The sequence below is a fragment of the Pantherophis guttatus genome, chromosome 10 (genome assembly GCF_059756535.1).
Source record: "Pantherophis guttatus breed Tessera chromosome 10, ASM5975653v1, whole genome shotgun sequence".
Lineage (NCBI taxonomy): Eukaryota > Metazoa > Chordata > Lepidosauria > Squamata > Colubridae > Pantherophis > Pantherophis guttatus.
This window is the reverse complement of record NC_142072.1, coordinates 18,602,113-18,621,942: the sequence shown is the minus strand read 5'-3', so window position 1 is coordinate 18,621,942 and position 19,830 is coordinate 18,602,113.

The following is a 19,830-nucleotide window of genomic DNA, read 5'->3' as shown; positions in this document are numbered from 1 at the left end:
CCATTAGAACATTTGATACCATCAAGCAGGGCATCCTTCTGAATCCAGTTCTTGCTCCTTCTTGCAAGAATTTCACTGTGGTTTTGCTCCTTCTTGAGGCACATTTCTGCTGTTGGTGTAGGAGATGAGCTCGAGGTCCAGGTACGTCATCAGTCTCAAGTCCCTTTGCACCCACAAGAGATCTAGGTCCAATCCACCTTGAATTCCATTTACCCTAATCTACCACCAATTCTCTTTGAATGTTAGTAGATCAGGTTCTTCTAGAGTAGGGGTCACCAAACTTTCGGACCCTGGGGACCACTAAATTCATAATTTTAAATCCCGCGGACCACTAATATGATCTGCCTAATGAATGGCTGAGTGGGCCTGGCAAGGTGGTCATGTGACCACCTTGCCAGGTCACATGACCACCTGGGCGTGACCAACTCGATGTCACACATATAGAGGGGCGCCTTGCCAGACTCTACTTGCCACTCCCTGCCTGCCCATCCGGGCTCCTTAGGGCCCCAACAGGGAGCAGTCACCACGAGAAAGAGTTGGCAAAACAGCTCAGTTCAAATTGGATCTGACTGAGAAGGAGGCTCAGCAGAAGCACCTCACAGAGGACTATAAACATAGTCTTTCCAAGCAGAGGGAAGACCTGCGAGAGTGCAAGGCCAGGTACCAGTGCCTAGAGGCTCAGTGGGCTGAGATGGTCAGTCAGTTCCAGGCCATGATGCAGTCCCACTGGAACGAGGCCCTCCGGCTCTTTGCCACCAGCGGCACTTCCCTCCAGCCTTCGCCCAAAGCCCTGCACCAGGAAGCTGAAGCAGACCCCAAGTTGGAATTTCTGCCCCCCTCCGACCCACAGAAAAAGACCCAGAAGGGGGAGACTCTGCAGCAAACGTTCATTGCACGTATCTGTCCCAGAGGTTGTACTTTGAGGACCCCTGATTTAATGCAATGTAAAAAATGCAAATAATTTTTCTGCGGACCACTAAAATTTTATCACGGACCACCAGTGGTCCACGGACCACCAGTTGGTGACCACTGTTCTAGAGAGCATTACCATACAATAAATCTGTATTCAGTTGAACCATCTTGGCTCCTTTATTTCCTGCACTTGACATGAAGCTTTTTGCAGCCACATTGGAGGGTTCTGAAGGTTAAAAAAAAAACCAACCTTTGAAGCTGCAGGTTGTCAATGCCATCTCTAAAAGCCTCCTCTGTATGTCCCCTATATCATTCTCTGCCCTTTGGGGGGAGGGGAATAAGGCATTTAGGACATGTATGTTAAGGAAAAACAAGCCATCTGAGTGTTCTGTCCACTCACCTTATTTATTTATTAAATTTATAGGCCAGCCATCTCACGGTTGAGTAACTGAACGGCTTGAATCTTGAACTGCCGTTCCTCCTCTTAGCTTTTTATTAGGACCTGGCCAAGAGTTATGAATACGACTTGCAGCTCTGCATTTTTGTAATGCTGCATCACCAAACAAGAACACACAGTGTGGAAAAGATGAGATCCGGGAGAAGACTGTTAGTACTGCTGTGGTTAGAGCAGAAGACAAGGAAACGTTCTCGGGTATCACAGAACTTCCTCTATGCATCACAGAAGCAGATGGTCAAAAATAGCCAGATATTCAAAAAGATGCTTTCAGAATAACAGAGTTGGAAAGGACCTTGGAGGTTTTTTCTAACTCTAAGTAGTCTAACTCCCTGCTCAAGCAGGAGATCCTATACCATTCCAGACAAATGGCTATCCAATCTCTTCTTAAAAACCTCCAGTGTTGGAGCATCCACAACTTCTGAAGTCAAGCGCTTCCACTGGTTAATTGTTCTCACTGTCAGGAAATTTCTCCTGAGTTCTAGGTTGCTTCTCTCCTTGATTAGTTTCCATCCATTGTTTCTTGGCCTGCCTTTTGGTGCTTTGGAAAAGACTCCCTCTTCTTTATGGCAACCCCTGAGATATTGGAACACTGCTATCATGTCTCCCCTACTCCTTCTTTTCACTAGACTAGACATACCCAGTCCCTGCAACCGTTCTTCGTATGTTTTAGCCTCCAGTTCCCTAATCATCTTTGTTGCTCTTCCCTGCACTCTTTCCAGAGACTCAACATCTCAATGGAGTCTCAATTTATCAATGGAGAAGCTAGTAGTGAAATAACAAATCTCAGTTACATGATATCTTGCTTAATGGCAGTGGGTGATTTGCTTAACGACCATGGAATTGAGATCATAGGTCTATTGCAGTCACATGATGTCTCTAACGACCACATCATTTAGGATTGGAGTTACCAGTCCCAACTTGGTTGTTAAGCGAGGACTACCTGTACAAAGATTTATATTCTGCTTTTCAAATGCATTACCAGAGCAGCTTGAATAAAATACTAAAATTACCAAAACATATGAATTTGTTCAAATAAACCGAAAACAGCTGAACTAAAAAGGTACCATGAGAAGATATAATTATATCAATTAAACTTGACTTTTTAAAAAATGAAATGTCCAGAAAGATTCAGAATCCCAAAGGATCCCTGAAGGTATGTCAATATCTATATGAAAAGGAAGCTATTTATACAATCTGAGGAGAAACAAGATTTTATTTATTTATTTTACACTTGGAAAATTTTATACAGTGTATAATATTTGATATACATGAGAGATGCTTAGACTGTTTATAAAGTTTCTTCTTCCCTTTTTTGTTATTGTTTATTATCTAGTATGTTTGTAGTTTTGAACTTATTGTATCTTTGTGTACTCTTTTAAACTTATAATAAAATGAATTATTTCAAAAAAATAAACTAACAATTATTGTAGCAATGCTAGATGTCCATGACTTTGCAAATTCTTGGAGGAGCTAATAGATTTGCAGAATGATTTCTGTGTGAACTGAAACAACTTCATCCTCCATTTTGTGTGACTATTCTAAAGTATGCCTTGGTCTGCCAACTCTTCAAAAAATATTTGAGTATGTACATTGTTAGGGAAATAAAATGAGTTTTAAAGTGAGGGGAAATATATGAAGAAATGTATATATTTATATATGTTCCTATGCAAATCTTCATGGATTGTGGGTTGTTGTTGTTGTTTTGTACAGATTTAAGCCTCTCTGGAGATTCTCAGTCATCCAGGTCATGGTTGCCCCAAAAGTGCTTTTTCAAGAGGCAACTGGATTTTCTTGTGATCCTTCAATTCCCCACTATCCAGTCAGAGCTGAAGACACTTCTTGGAAGAGAAGTGAAATGTCTTCAAAGAAAAACCAAAAATTCCCACCCCATTCCAGGGGAAGGATATTGCAAAATCTCCATTCCAACCCTACTCTGGGGCCAGCGAGAGATGGTATTTGCCGGTTCTCCGAACTACTTAAAATTTCCGCTACTGGTTCTCCAGAACCTGTCAGAACCTGCTGGATTTCACCCCTGATCTGCCATAGATCTGTAGAATATCAGACAGATCCAAACTTGCCTGGGAATCTGTTTTGGTCCAATTCCATTTTCCACAATATTTACAGGGTTAGGGACTTTGGCACCCTGTATTCATGTGGGTTTCCACTCTCCTTTCTTCTCCTTGGGAGCGCCACCTCCTTGGCTAAATTGCTGCATTTTTTTTCCACGGGTGTGTCTCAACGAAAACCTAAACACTCCAGTTTTACTCACGAAGCCAATCCTAAGGGTTGATTATGTGGTGTGGAAATTGATGGGTGTCCTGTACGTAACGTATCAGGGAATTTAACATGGCATTTAACAGCTACCCCACGTTTCATGCGTATCTCTGTAAGATGTATAACAAATCTGCTTACGTATTTATGGCCTGAGTCTCCACATAATTATTCAAAGCAAAATAAATCTTACTGAGGTCAGTGAGGGTTTACCTCAAGTAAGGGAACAAGAGATTGCAGTTATGGTCAGTTGAACCAGGCAGGACCAGAATCAGAAAGCGGTTAGCAGAGACATGGAAATTAGAGAACCACCAGAGATGGTGATCTTTGGGGAAACAGGGTCGTATTGTCTAAACCAGGGGTCTTCAACCTTGGCCACTTTAAGAGTTGTGGACTTCAACTCCCAGAATTCCTCAGCCAGCAAAGCTCTTGTGGACTTGAAGTCCACAAGTCTTAAAGTGACCAAAGTTGAAGACCCCTAGTCCAGTGGTGAATCCAAATTTTTTTACTACCGGTTCTGTGGGCGTGGCTTGGTGGACGTGGTATGGCTTGATGGGCATGGCAGGGGAAGGATACTACAAAATCTCCACTCCCACCCCACTCCAGGGGAAGGATATTGCAAAATCTCCATTCCCTTCCCACTCCTGGGGCCAGCCAGAGGTGGCATTTGCCGGTTCTCTGAACTACTCAAAATTTCCACTACTGGTTCTCCGAACTACTCAAAATTTCCGCTAACGGTTCTCCGAACTACTCAAAATTTCCGCTACTGGTTCTCCAGATCCTGTCAGAACCTGCTGGATTTCACCCCTGCCCTGGTCTAAACTGCATGATTATCCAGGTGCTCCTATTCACACAATATCTTGTGAAGACTAGCAGGTTCTTACAATTTCCACCACTTCTGATTCTGTAACATCTTCCTCCTTAAACCAGTTCCAGGGAATTGCACTGCAGGAGTCATTCTGAGTTACAATAGAGCTCCAAGATGTCATTCATGCGAAAACAGCTGTATCACATGGACCGTATGTTAACACCCAGGTTGCAAATACCCCATGATTAGCCTTAAAATAATTGTAAAGACGCAGAATTGCTGTTCAAAATATCACATTGTGAGAGCCGTTTCTCATAAAATCCCAAGCAAACAGCCTGATAACAGATCAGTCTGTTACCAAACGTAGAAATAAGGAATAACAGAATAACAGCGTTGGAAGGGACCTTGGAGGTCTTCTAGTCCAACCCCGTGCTCAAGCAAGAGACCCTATACCAGTGATGGCGAACCTTTTCAGAACCGAGTGCCCAAACTGGAACGTGCATGCACGTGCGTGCGCTGGAGTGCCAGAAACCAAAGACCAGCTGGCTGGCGTGCACATGCCTGTTTTTTGGCCATCTTTTTGGCCATTTTCAGGCCATTTTTCAGGCCCTCTCTGTAGGCACGTGTTCCATCGCCAGCTGTTCTTCTGGTTTCCATGAGCACATGCACGCCAGCCAGCTGGTCTTTGCAGGTGCTGTAGTATCAGATAACAGCCTGAAAATGGCCCAAAAACAGCCGAAAAACGGCCTGAAAACGCTCCAGTGCCCATGAAGACCAGCTTGCTGGCGTGCATGTGTGCGCTGGAAACCAGAAGAGTAGCTGGCAATGGTGTGCATACCCACAGAGAGGGCTCTGCGTGCCACCTCTGGCACGCGTGCCATAGGTTCGCCATCTTGGCCTTATACCATTTCAGACAAATGGTGGTCCAATCTTTTCTTAAAAACCTCCAGTGACGCCTATCCAAAGGTTTTTAGGCTGTCATGTTGCACTGACAGGAGAAAGATGTACAAGAACTGGAACCTTCATTTCAGTATAAATATGTCTTGCTTTTAAAACATAGTCACTAGAATCGTTTCATAAGGACTTCATTAGTTTTTTCTACAAAAATCAAGCCATTATACATTCTGATATAGTATTGTTAAATGTCTGCTTATCTGTTTCCTTCCTTCCTTCCTTCCTTCCTTCCTTCCTTCCTTCCTTCCTTCCTTCCTTCCTTTTTCTTCTATTCTATTCTATTCTACTCTTTTTCTTTTCTTTTTTATATACCTGCTTCATTATTTTTATAAATATTTCAAGATGGCAAATATATCTAATACTCAGGGGTGGGCTGCTGGGGGTTCACAGGGGTTCGGGAGAACCTCTAGCTAAGATTCTGTGCAGTTCGGAGAACCCTCAAATCCCACTCCTGGTTGGGCCCACCCCGCTCACCCCACCCAGGAGTCCCCACGTGGCCCGTTTTGGATGTAGTTAAGTGCAGGGTGTGCGCGGAGGCTCGGGGAGGGCGAAAAACGAGCCTAGCAGAGGTTTGGGCCTCCAGAGGGCCTCCGGAGCCTGGGGAGGCCATTTTCGCCCTCCCGGAGGCTCAAAAAAAGCCACAGGGAGGGCAAAAACACCCCCCGCCCTCCACCACCATGGTGCAGGAGGCCAACTAGGCCACACCCACCATGGCCACGCCCACCCAGCAACCGGGCAGAGAAGCCCTTGCTAAAATTTTTGAAGCCCAACCCTGCTAATACTCCTTCTTTCTCATCTTCTCTTCAACAAAAATCCTATGAGGTGGCTTGGGCTCAGAAAAAGGGACTGGCCCAACGTCTCTCAGCTAATTTTCATGGATAAAACAGAACTAGAACCCACAGTCTCCTGGTTTCCAGCTTGGTGCCTTAACCACGATATCAAGTCAGGAAATACATTCAAATTGGTTTCCTAGTATATTTTGGCATTCTTTGTTTGAGTTAAAAGGTAGCATCTTTTCCACTAAAATATAGAGGACTTTTTTCCAACACCAAAACAAAGTAGATTTTCTAAAATAAGAATATTATATATCAGGGAAGGAGGGAAATGGAGAAAAAGACTCTGTGCTTGCCATCTTAACCAATATGCCACAGGAAACCACTAAGCCTAAACAAGAACTTGATACCAGGCTGAGAGCTCACTGCTGCTTTCCAAAATTGGCAGCGCCCCAAACTCTGGATGTTATAAAATTCTGTGGGTGTCAGAACCAAAAAAGAGGCAATTTACCCCTCTCTCTCTCTCTCTCTCTCTCTCTCCTTGTTTCTTCCGTTATAATTTTAAAAACTCAACTTTTTTTTAATTGTGCTCTCAAATCTGTTTGTACTTCTTCTAAAAGTCCACTTCTTAGCTTCGACAAGGACTGATAAAACTACAGCTTGATTTTGTTGTATGTTCATATTGTCTATCCTAGATCAGATTAGGAAGGAAGGAAGAAAATTAACCCCTGCAGCTATATACATCTTCGCAAAGAAATCCACTTTTTTAAAAAAGAAGTCCATGTGTGCCAACAATTTATCTTACCATAACCTGTATATGTTTAAGTGCAAGTTCAAAGAAGATGCATATTTAGAAGAATATCTATGTATTTCTGTGTGATCTTTTCTTTTATGAACATTCCCCTATAAATCTAATGCTCCTGCCCCTTGTGTTGTATAGATACTTTCTATTTTTAATTCATGTATCTTTTATATCTTTTAGCTTCACGTATATTTTTAGGTATTTATATTTTTACTTTGATGTAGTCTCTGTGCTTTTAATAATGGTTCCCTGCCTTCCTTATGTTGCTCTATGACAGCAGTAAAGATTTGAATAGCTACCAGATGATTGAAATAGCAAAATGCTTGAAGGTCAGCTGTTGGTCAAGGAGGCATCAGTTTAGAAAAGTTTTTGAGTAAAGATTTGAAGGAAAAAAGAGAACAAGATGAAATATATTGTTAATAATTAAAAAGATAAGGGATCAGGACTGCCTAGACTCCACAATGGGAAACATTAAATTGAAAATGAATACAGCAATAGAGAGAGATGAAGGAATTGGAAGGGAGGAGGAAGGAGAGAGAGGGATGGAAGAGTAGGGAGGAAGGAAGGGAAGGGAAAGTAGAGTAGGAGAGAAGGGAAGACAGGGAGGAAGACAGGAGGAGAAGGAGAAGGGAAGGGAAGTAGGGAAGAGAAGAAGAAGGTGGGGAAAGAAAGTTGGAAGGAGACGAAGGAGAAGTTAGATTTGAGGAGAAAGATTGCTGTACAATTAAAAAAAGATGAAGTGGAAGAAAGGCAGCTCTGAACAAACAAATATAAATATATTAAGAAAAAGAATGAATTGTTTAAGAATAAAAGAGGATAAATATGTATAAATAATAAAGTTAGAATTTAGGGATAAATGAAGAAGGTGTTTATGTATGCAAGTATAGAAATACTGAGGTATATTCAAGGAAAAAAAAGGAAAGGGGCGGAAGACGATATTGACAAAAATTGTAATTGAGTAAAATGTATTTGAATTTGACTAATTGTATAAAATAAGAAACGATCAACACTCTGTTCAAAAAAAAAAAAAAGATGTGGGTGAGGAGAAAAGAAAAAACCAATAAAACTTGTTAAAAAAAAAAAGGAGGCATCAGTTTATATTCCTGCATAGACCTGATGACCTCAATGCCTCTTTCAGTTCTGGAATTTTATGCTTTTACAATCTTTAGATTCTGTGTATTATTATTTTTAATCTATTTTACTAAGCTAAGAGAGGTAGTCCTTGATTTACGACTGTCATGGAGCCTGCTCATTATAGGCTGTAAGCAGTGGTGGGTTTCAAAAATATTTTACTACTGGTTCTGTGGGTGTGACTTGGTGGGTGTGGCATGGCTTGGTGGGTGTGGCTTGGCAGGCGTCGCAATGGAAGGATACTGTAAAATCTCCATTCGTACCCCACTCTAGGGGAAGGATACTGTAAAATCTCCATTCCAGGGGAAGGATACTGCAAAATCCCCATTTCCTTCCAATCAGCTGGGACTTGGGAGGCAGAGAATAGATGAGGAAGGGGCCAGTCAGAATTTTTACTACTGGTTCTCCAAACTACTCAAAATTTCCGCTACCAGTTCTCCAGAACTGGTCAGAACCTGCTGAAACCCACCTCTGGCTGTAAGTCACAATGGCCGTAAAGCAGATCACCCATGTGACTGACCTGATTTTATGAACTTTTTTTTTGGTTCTGAGCTTCCAGACTTCCCAAAACAGTGATAATATTAAAACGAAAAGGCAATAGCATAAATATAACACAATAAACATAAAAGCCACAACACTATCTACCCAGGAGAGACCGAAATGACTTTCTCTTCTCCAAAGATCGGCTAAAAATATCCAGGGCTTAATGGCTTTGTAAAAAGCTAATTGGGTCAGGGCCAACCTAACACCAGGGAGAAGGCTGTTTCAAAAAAAAAAAAAACTTGGCCCCAGGATAATTGCTGGTGATATACTATATGGGAGAAGACTTAGAGGAGCCTTCTGGAAGACACGGATGGGGAGACATCACTGAGAAACATGCTATAGCACAGGGCAGTGGTGAAATCCAAATTTTTTTACTACCAGTTCTGTGGGCATGGCTTGGTGGGCATGGTGTGCCTTGGTGGGAGTGGCTTGGTGGCATGGCAGGGGAAGGATACTTCAAAATCTCCATTCCCTTCCCATTCCTGGGAGAAGGATATTGCAAAATCTCCATTCCCACCCCACTCTGGGGCCAGCCAGAGGTGGTATTTGCCAGTTCTCCGAACTACTCAAAATTTCCACTACCGGTTCTCTGAACTACTCAAAATTTCTACTACCAGTTCTCCGGACTACTCAAAATTTCCACTACCGGTTCTCCAAACTACTCAAAATTTCTGCTACCAGTTCTCTGAACTACTCAAAATTTCTGCTACCGGTTCTCTGAACTACTCAAAATTTCCGCTACTGGTTCTCCAAACTACTCAAAATTTCCACTACTGGTTCTCCGAACTACCCAAAATTTCCACTACCGGTTCTCCGAACTATTCAAAATTTCTGCTACCGGTTCTCCAAACTACTCAAAATTTCCGCTACTGGTTCTCCAAACTACTCAAAATTTCCACTACTGGTTCTCCGAACTACCCAAAATTTCCACTACCGGTTCTCCGAACTATTCAAAATTTCTGCTACCGGTTCTCCGAACTACTCAAAATTTCTGCTATCGGTTCTCCGAACTACTCAAAATTTCTGCTACCGGTTCTCCAAACTACTCAAAATTTCCGCTACCGGTTCTCCAGAACCTGTTAGAACCTGCTGGATTTCACCCCTGGCATAGGGATGGGCAATTGATTTTCCCAAGGAGGCACATGAGAAACTGGGACCGTTGTGGAGAGCTGCTACCACCTCTGTCCCACCTTCAAAGCTGACACCCTGCATCCAATGTTATTGCCACCCTGCCACCAACGCCAATGCTGCACTGATGCTCTGCGCCAATGTTGAGGACACTCTACCACCACCCCGCCACTGATACCATGGGCTGGGCTGGGCTCACCTGTGAGCTCGATGTGACCCGTGGGCCATAAAATGTCCAGGTCTGGTCTAACAGATATCCAGCCAGAATGATTTCCACAGGAAGAGAAGCACTATACTGGCAGGGATAGCCAACACTCCAGAAGAAGATAGGGTCAAGATACAGAAGGATCTTGACAGACTTGAACATTGGGCGCTATCTAACAAAATGAAATTCAATGGCGAAAAAAGTAAAGTTCTACATTTAGGCAAGAAAAACAAAATGCACAGATACAGTATAGGTGGTACCTCGCTCAATAGTAGTAACTGTGAGAGGATCTTGGAGTCCTAGTGGACAACCATTTAAATATGAGCCAGCAGTGTGCAGCAGCTGCCAAAAAAGCCAACACAGTTCTAGGCTGCATAAACAGAGGGATAGAATCAAGATCAGGTGAAGTGTTAATACCACTTTATAATACCTTGGTAATGCCACAATACTGCATCCAGTTTTGGTCATCACGGTGTAAAAAAAAGATGTTGAAACTCTAGAAAGAGTGCAGGGATGAGCAATAAAGATGATTAGGGGACTAGAGGCTAAAACATGTAAGGAACGGTTGCTGGAATTGGGTATGTCTAGTTTAATGAAAAGAAGGACTAGGAGTGAGAGGACTATTATTTGAGGGTCTGCCACAAGGAAGAGGGAGTCAAACTATTCTCCAAAGCACCTGAGGGCAGGACAAGAAGCAATGGATGGAATCTAATCAAGGAGAGAAGCAACTTAGAACTAAGGAGAAATTTCCTGACAGTTAGAACAATTGATCACTGGAACAACTTGCCTCCAGAAGTTGTGAATGCTCCAACACTGGAAGTTTTTAAAGAAGAGATTGAATAACCATTTGTCTGAAATGGAATAGGGTTTCCTGCCTGATCAGGGGGTTGGACTAGAAGACCTCCAAGGTCCATTTCAACTCTGTTATTCTATTCTGTTTGGTTCTGTTCTAACTTTATCGAGAGAACTACGACCATAGATACTTGCAAATCTGTTTGTGCTGCACCTCCTCTTCTTAAACTCCAGTGAATCAGAGAAGTTTCTCCTTGAGCCACTTCCAAATATTTATTTGCTTCCTTTCCTGGACTTAAAGGACGGTTCAGCCCTCTTTCAACCAAGGTTCCTCTCTTACTTTCTACACATGAGCTGAATCTCCAGCTGTCTTTTGTCAGTTTCATCATCTTGTTTCATCGGGATGAGTCATATTCCTGTCATTTTGGTCAGAAAAGATTAAGGGGGATTGTTTAAGGACAGAAATAATTTATTTGGATCTGATAGGATTATGTAAAGTTGGGGGGGGGGACTGAGCCAGGACCCTGATACAGTGGTGACATCCAATTTTTTTTACTAACCGGTTCTATGGGTGTGGCTTGGTGGGCATGGCTTGGTGGGCGTGGCAGGGGAAAGATACTGCAAAATCTCCATTTCCACCCCACTCCAGGGGAGGGATACTGCAAAATCCCCATTCCCTCCCCACTCCAGGGGAGGGATACTGCAAAATCCCCATTCCCTCCCCACTCCAGGGGAAGGATACTGCAAAATCTCCATTCCCACCCCACTCTGGGACCAGCCAGAGGTGGTATTTGCCAGTTCTTTGAACTACTCAAAATTTCCGCTACCGGTTCTCCAGAACCTACTGGATTTCACCCCTGCCCTAATATGTTTGCAAGGTCAGGGGAAAATGTCTTAGAAATGAACACTCAAGGCTGGCTGAGGAATTCTGGGAGTTGAAGTCCACAAGTCTTAAAGTTGCCAAGTTTGGAGGACACACACACAGACACACACGCTCTAGATGACAGTAGGAGATCTAAGGCCATCCAGATGTTGCCACACTACTCGACTAGAAGGGGAAGAGAGGTTCCCCATTCTACTTTCACTCTACAATATTTCCTATTCACAAATGTTGCTATTTGTGAATGCCTTCTTTCATAAGTGTGTACAATATGCGTTTCCACATCAGGTAGAGGAAGAGAGAAGGTACTCATGCCAAAAGGCTGACACTTTCCTGTGCAAAACTGGAACCGGATGCTATGCCTCACACTTGCAACTTCCGCCTTTGGGCAACAGGACAAGTAGACTGGGCAAGGAAGGGAGAGTGTGATCATCTACGTATTACCAAAGAACCTTCAACCCAAACAAGGAAAAAGAAACCACGGGTTTCTCTGTAATTTGTACAGGAAATTTATCTGGCGTTGCACATTTGCAAAGAATTATCTGCCATCTAACTCATCCTAGTAGGGAAAGGATGGCTGGAACTAGAGGAGTTAGACTAAGTACCATATGGTGATGGAGGACTTCAAGCTTTCACTTCTTCCTTCTTGTGGTCCTTCATCTTCAGAATGGACAACAACAGACATGTGCGCAAATACAAGATGCATACGATATACACAGTGTAAGGCTCTCTTTTTTGAAAGCAGAACATATTCAACTTCATGGCTCTTTATGATTAGTCCCAATGGAGCAGAGTCATTCCAGGTCTAACATACTGGCCATGATAGTGTAAAAGAAGACAGGGAGATAACTATACAAGAAGAGTGTACATCAGGGGTGAAATGCTCCCGGTTCAGACCGGATCAGGTGATCCGGTAGCGATTGTGGCAGGTGGTTTGGAGAACTAGTAGCGATGGTGGTGCGAGGCTCCGCCCACCCACCTAGTTGTCGTTACTTCCTGGTTTTAACTAGGAAGCAATGTGTTTCTTACCCTCTGTGCATGCGCAGAAGATTTTGCACATGCGCAGAGGGTCTGAGCGTGCCTGTGACGCGTGCACTTCCGAACCAGTAAGGAAGGTAAGTAGATTTCACCCCTGGTGTACATAGTTGCTTAAATGTCTCTCGTTGTTAAACCAAGGAAGAGAAGACTCCTTCCAGATTGGTTTTTTTTTTTGGTCAGGTAACAAGACCTGTGTCCCAAACCTGCTGAAAACCCACCTGTTTTCTTTCTCATTCAGGGGAAGATGAGCAGGATAGCTCCATCTAGCTTTGTATCAATTGAGGCAGGGGTGGGTTCTACTTACCTTTATTACCGGTTTGTAGCGAGGCCACACGCGGCGCTCACTTCGCTCACCACCACGCGCGCTCTTCTGCACATACGCAGAAGCATTTTGATGACATCAGGGTTGGTAGGCCTCCCGCCGGTTTTACTACCGGTTCTATAGAACCGGTGCGAACCGGGGCAACCCACTACTGAACTGAGGGTCACATCAGCCTTGGAAGCACCATGTTAGGTCTTACTTAGCAATTTAGAAGAATTTATTTGGTTAGTTATGGCTTAATCAGAGGTGGGTTTCAGCAGGTTCTGACCAGTTCTGGAGAACCGGTAGCGGAAATTTTGAGTAATTCGGAGAACCGGTAGTAAAAATTCTAACTGGCCCCGCCCCCATCTATTCTCTGCCTCCCAAGTCCCAGCTGATTGGGAGGAAAGGGGGATTTTGCAGTAACCTTCCCCTGGATTGGGGTGGGAATGGACATTTTACAGTATCCTTCTCATTTCATTTCATTTCATTGATTAAATTTTTATACCGCCCCTCTCCCGAAGGACTCGGGTCGGTGAACAGCCAGGATTAAAAAACATACAATATAAACATTAAAATACTTTAAAACATAATTAAATCTATATTGGCTTCCCCCAATTTAAAACCCCTTACCCATAAAATTAACCAATTAAAAATTTTAAGCCAGCCCGGCTTGCTGAAATAAAAAAGTCTTCAGAGCCCGGCGAAAGTTCCGGAGGTCCAGGATTAGTCGTATCCCTGGGGGTAGCTCATTCCAGAGGGCTCATTCTCCTGCCATGCCCACAAAGCCACACCCACTAAGCCACGCCCACCAAGCCACACCTACAGAACCGGTAGTAATGGGCTTAATGTATTATGCAGACCCAGAAAATAGGCTCATTCAGCCAACAAGTTAAGCATCTCATGTGAACACAACCATGAATGTACTGGTCTCCAGCTCCTAACATTGCAGTAGATTCCAAAGTTTAGATTAAAGAATACATAAATAGTAGATGTACCAAAAATCACATAGAGGAGACAATAGAGAGGGTTATGGGAAGGGGATAGTTGATGGCCAACCACAGAATCTAGAAAAAAGTCAGGGACAGCCCTGGGGGTAGAGATGAAGGAGTAAAGTCACATGCCATGACATCAGACAAAATATAAGAAGGATGTAATTTTGCATTCATATCATTTGCATGATGATTTCATGAAGCAGGTGACATCATGCCGTGTCATGCCTTCATGTCAGACATCTGGGGGCAGCAAATGATTTGTTGGTGAGTTGCTGAATAATCCTGGTTCAGAGAAATTTTATTGAACAGAATAGAATAGAATTCTTTATTGGCCAAGTGTGATTGGACACACAAGGAGTTTGTCTTTGGTGCATAAGCTCTAGTGTACATAAAAAATACATTCATCAAGAATCATAAGATACAACACTTAGTGATAGTCATAGGATACTAAATAAGCAATCAAATCATACTAGGAAAATAAATAAATAAATAAATAAATAAATAAATAAATAAATAAATAAATAAATAAATATAAAAAAATAAAAAACAATGTAAATCATAAAGGGTCCTCTCTCTCTCTCTCTCTCTCTCTCTCTCTCTCTCTCTCTCTCTCTCTCTCTCTCTCTCTCTCTCTCTCTCTCTCTATCTATCTATCTATCTATCTTGGGTATACAAAGGTAAAGTTAAAGGTTCCCTTTGCACATATGTGCTAGTCGTTCCCAACTCTAGGGGGCGGTGCTCATCTCCGTTTCAAAGCCGAAGAGCCAGCTCTGTCTGAAGACGTCTCCGTGGTCATATGGCTGGCATGACTCAACGCCAAAGGCGCACAGAACGCCGTTACCTTCCCACCAAAGGTGGTCCCTATTTTTTCATTTTTTATGGGCTTTCGAACTGCTAGGTTGGCGGAAGCTAGGACAAGTAACGGGAACTCATCCCGTTACGCGGCACTAGGGATTCGAACTGCCAAATTGCCGACCTTCCTGATCGACAAGCTCAGCTTCTTAGCCACTGACACCGCATCCCTCTAGGGCAGTGTTTCTCAACCTTAGTAGCTTTAAGATGGGTGGACTTCAACTCCCAGGATTCTGGGAGTTGAAGTCCACCCATCTGAAAACTTCCAAGGTTGAGAAACACTGCTCTAAGGTATATAGGGAACCACAAAGCTGCACAGTTTATTTGGTGCTATGCCATTCAATTCTCATAGGTTCAAAGCAACTCTCAACAAAATCCATTCTTACATGAGGGCCTGAAACGAACATCTATGGATCTCATTCTGAGTCCGAGTACCATGACCTTGGATTCAGACAAGATGACTAAAGTGAATTCCTATTCATGGTGGTGTGATTTATTTCCCGTGATCAATGTTGCACCCAGGAGAAAGAGAGGTCCCCGGGGGTTAAGCCTGGCCTTGCCACTCTGGCCCCAGATGGCTTCCCCCCTTCTGCCCTGTGCCTACTCCTTAAAGCAGACTGCTGGCTGGAGAATTCTGGGAGTTGAAGTCCACAGGTCTTAAAGCTGCCAAGTTTGAAGACCTCTGTCTTAGAGCCATGTCTGCAATGGGGCAGCTTTTATCACACATTTCTTCCTTCTTGTCTTCTTTCAGTTCAGCGAAATATCATTTGCTTTAGATATTTGTGTCAAAGGAGAACAGAATTTGGGAACTGCATTGGGGGGGAAGAGGAAGGGAAGGGAAATTATTACATGTAACCTGTAATCTGCATCTGTACAATTTAAATTCTACATCAGTTTAGCTACTCTGATGAAGGGAATTATAGTCTTTTAATGGTATTTGTTAGTCACAAGAGGTCCTTCCAGATCCCTGACATTTAGAGGGAGTTGAGCCTCCAGAGAAAGTAGTGGAGAATTTCTCTTTCCTTCAAAGAAATTAAGAATGATTCTCCCTTCAGCATCTTTGCCCAGAAATTAGAAGAAAATTGTGTATAGATTGTTTGTACCAAGATTTATTGGGCGATTAATTTGTATCTTAATGTTATCCTAATGCTGAAACAGAATATGGGACAATTTATCTTGGATTTTAGAGCACAGAAGAAGGATCCTTTCTTTTTCCTTTCTTTAAATAATACATTAAAAATATTAAGAGAAAAGAATCCACCGCATATATTTTTATAATATTACCATCTATGTATCACCATTCTTTGTGTTTGACTACTGGATGAATGATTGGTATTAAAGAAATAAATAAATCCTTTCCAATTGTTTCAACCAGTGGTGGGTTCCTCCCGGTTCGGTCCGGTTCGGCCGAGCCGGTAGCGGTGACGATATGATTCTTACCTTTTATTTGGTCCCACCCCCAATCTATTGCTGCCTCCTGAGTCCCAGCTGATGACTAGAGGGAAAAAAACTGTTTAAACTCTTGCCTCCGGGCTTCAAAGGGCCGTCCTACAGCTGATCAGTGTTAAAAGCAAACAAATGAGTCGGGTCGTAAGTGCGAGGACTGGTCATAAGTGCGAGGACCTTCCAGAAATGACTCTGACCAGCTAGCCATGCCCACCCAGTCACATGACCTCCAAGCCACACCCACAAAATAAGCCACGCCCACAGAACCGGTAGTAAAAAAATTTAGAACCCACCCCTGGTTTCAACCAGCAAAAAGTGGTTCCAACTGGGATTTCCACTGAAGAAATCTGAAAGAAGGATGAACAGGGCAGGGGGCTTTAATGTACTGATGGCACCATCTTCGTTGGAAAGCAGATGTTTTTATGAAAACTGGAGATCAATAATTCCAAGCAACTGAAGTGACCTGTTGTGCAGGAGGGCAAGAGCCAAGGAGGATTTCTCTTGAGCCCAAGCAGATGTTCCTTTCTCCCTTGGGAGATCCAAGTGGCTTTATGATGAAGGCAGGGTCGTAAAATATTGTTCCCCATTGTGCCACTTGGTTCCGGAAGTTTCTCTTTAGCAAGGCGAGGTCACCTTTGCTTGGGGATCAACATATGCTTTAGATTCTAGCATACATATGGAAATGTCCCAGTTCTATCAATGACAATGAAAGTTCATTTTTCAAGAGCTTGATTCAACTAAACCATGCTTGTTGTGGACTCCATTGCAAATTTTGTCATAATAAAGTAATTATGCCAGTGAGAGCATTTGCATCCATTCATGTATTTCGCCTGTTTGGTCTTACAGAAATGTCCTTCGCCTAATTTGCAGAAGGACACAAATGTCTTAAGTGGATTGGGCCCATCACCAATTTGTTTGTTCACCTGAAGTTCTATAAAACAGTAGGAACAGTGGTGAAATCCTGCCGGTTCTGTGCGAACTAGTAGCGGCAGAAGCACAAGGCTCCGCCCACCTGCCCGGATGTCATTACTTCCTGGTTTTAACCATGAAGTAACCCGTTTTTGACCCTCTGCACATGTGCAGAAGGCTTTGCGCATGTGCAGAGGGTCAAAAATTGGATGTGACGATGGCACGCACGTGCACTTCCGAACCGGTAGGGAAAGTAAGTAGATTTCACCCAGTGGTGGGATTCAAATAATTTAACAACCGGTTCTCTGCCCTAATGACCAGCTGGGTAGGCATGGCTCTGTGGTCATGTGACCATGTGGGCATGGCCAACTCAACGTCACTCATGTCAATGAGTGCTTCGCCTTAGCTGTTACATTGTGATAAGGGTTAACCAGAGAGGCAGTTTCTGTAAGCAGGGCAATAAAGATTAGGCTAGAAACACCACCAGAATGTTTCCTTCCTGCCTTCCTTACAGGATTAGCCCTGTAAAGTGGAAAAAAACAAAATCAGATTTCTTCCAACAACTGGTTCTCCGAACTGCTTAGAAAATTAACAACCGGTTCTCCCAAATAGGTGCGAACTGGCTGAATCCCACCACTGATTTCACCCCTGAGTAGGAACCTCACAGAGGCTTCAGTGAACCTTCAGAAGCTAAGGCTGGCTTCAAATGCGCTTTCAAACTTCTCGCGCGCGATTCTGAGCTTCTTTCCTACAAAATATTGAGTGGACAATACTTCCTAATTTCTTCAAAGGGAAATTGGTTCTCCCAGATTCTTTCCATATAATATTCCTTCTTTCAAATGACCAAAGTGTCACAGTTGTAAAGTTGTATAGTTGTAAAACTTCAACAGCAGTTCATTTCATGCACTCTAGTCATTTTGCTACTGAGGACAAAACTAAAAAGTTCTCCTATTTGTTGCTGGTATATAATCCAACTGAAAAAGCAACTGAATCTTACATCAACCCCGATCTAAGATCCCTCTCACAATATCAGTAAATGTGAGAGGGATCTTGGAGTCCTAGAGGGTAATCACTTAAATATGGCTCCACAGTGTGCAGCAACAGCAGCCAAAAAAGCCAATGCAATCCTAGTGTCAAGTTTCCGAAAGATGCCCTAATTAATTCATGAGCCATGATCCAAACTTCAAAGGAAATATATTCATTTATTAGGAGCACCATTCCGGCAATACTCGGATGCAGTTAGGACTGATCCTACATAGATTGACGTTCCCCTATGACCCTGTCTCTCCCCTCCTCTCTGGCCATGTCATAAATCACATTCTCCAATTAACCACTTTGGCTGGCTGTGAAACCTAACACCCTCCTTCTGATTGCGGTGAGAAAGGATGTATGGGATTCACTTCAGTTCTCCCTCCCTCCTGCTCATGGCAACTTGAAAGCTTTGCATTAACAGAGGGATAGAATCAAAATCATGCAAAGTATTAATACCACTTTATAAAGTGACATTAGGCCACAGTTAGAATAATGCATCCAGTTTTGCTCATCACATTATGAAAAAGATGTTGAGATTCTGGAAAGAGTGCAGAAAAGAGCAACAAAGATGATTAGGGGACTGGAAGCTAAAACATATAAAGAATTGGGTATATTTAGTCTAGTTAAAAGGATTAGGGGTGACATGACAGCATTCTAATATTTGAGGGGCTGTCACATAGAAGAGGGGGTCAACCGATTTCTCAGAGCATCAGAAGGCAGGACAAGACACAATGGATGGAAACTAACCACGGAGAGAAGCAACCTAGAACTAAGGAGAAATGTCCTAACAGTGAGAATACTGTCTTGTGGTCTTCCGGGTGCGCTTTAAGGTGTTGGTTCTCATCTTTAAAGCGCTCCATGGCTTAGGGCCAGGGTACTTACGAGACCGCCTGCTGCTATCGATAACCTCCCACCGGCCAATATGGTCTCACAGAGAGGGCCTCCTCAGGGTGCTGTCGGTCAAGCAATGTCGGCTGGCGGCCCCCAGGGGGAGAGCCTTCTCTGTGGGAGCACCCGCCCTCTGGAACGAGCTACTTCCCGGAATACGGCTGATCCCGGATCTCCGCACTTCCGTAAGGCCCTGAAGACTTATTTATTCCAGCAAGCTGGCCTAGCCTAAAGGGTTTTTAATGGGATTTTTAAATTTTATAGATTTGGGGTTTTAAATTGGGAGGCCGATTGATTTAATTTTTTTTAATTATCTTAACTTTTGTATTGTATGTATTTTAATTTTGGCTGTTCACCACCCTGAGTCCCTTTTGGTAGAAGGGCGGTATACAAATTAAATTAAATTAAAATAAATTAAAATAAATAAATAAAAATACTTAACCAGTGGAACGGCTTGCCTTCAGAAGTTGTGGGTACCCCATCACTGGAGGCTTTGAAGAAGAGACTGGACAGCCACTTGTCGGGAATGGTATGGGGCAGTGATGGCTAACCTTTTTTGGACATGCATGGGCACCCGAACCCCCAAAATACAATGTGCGCATGGCTTCCTGCATGTGCCCTGCCCCCCGTGCATGCACACGGGCCTCCCGTGCATGCCCCCCTGTGCATGCATGCATGCCCCGCATGTGCCCCGTGTATGCGCAGCAGAGACC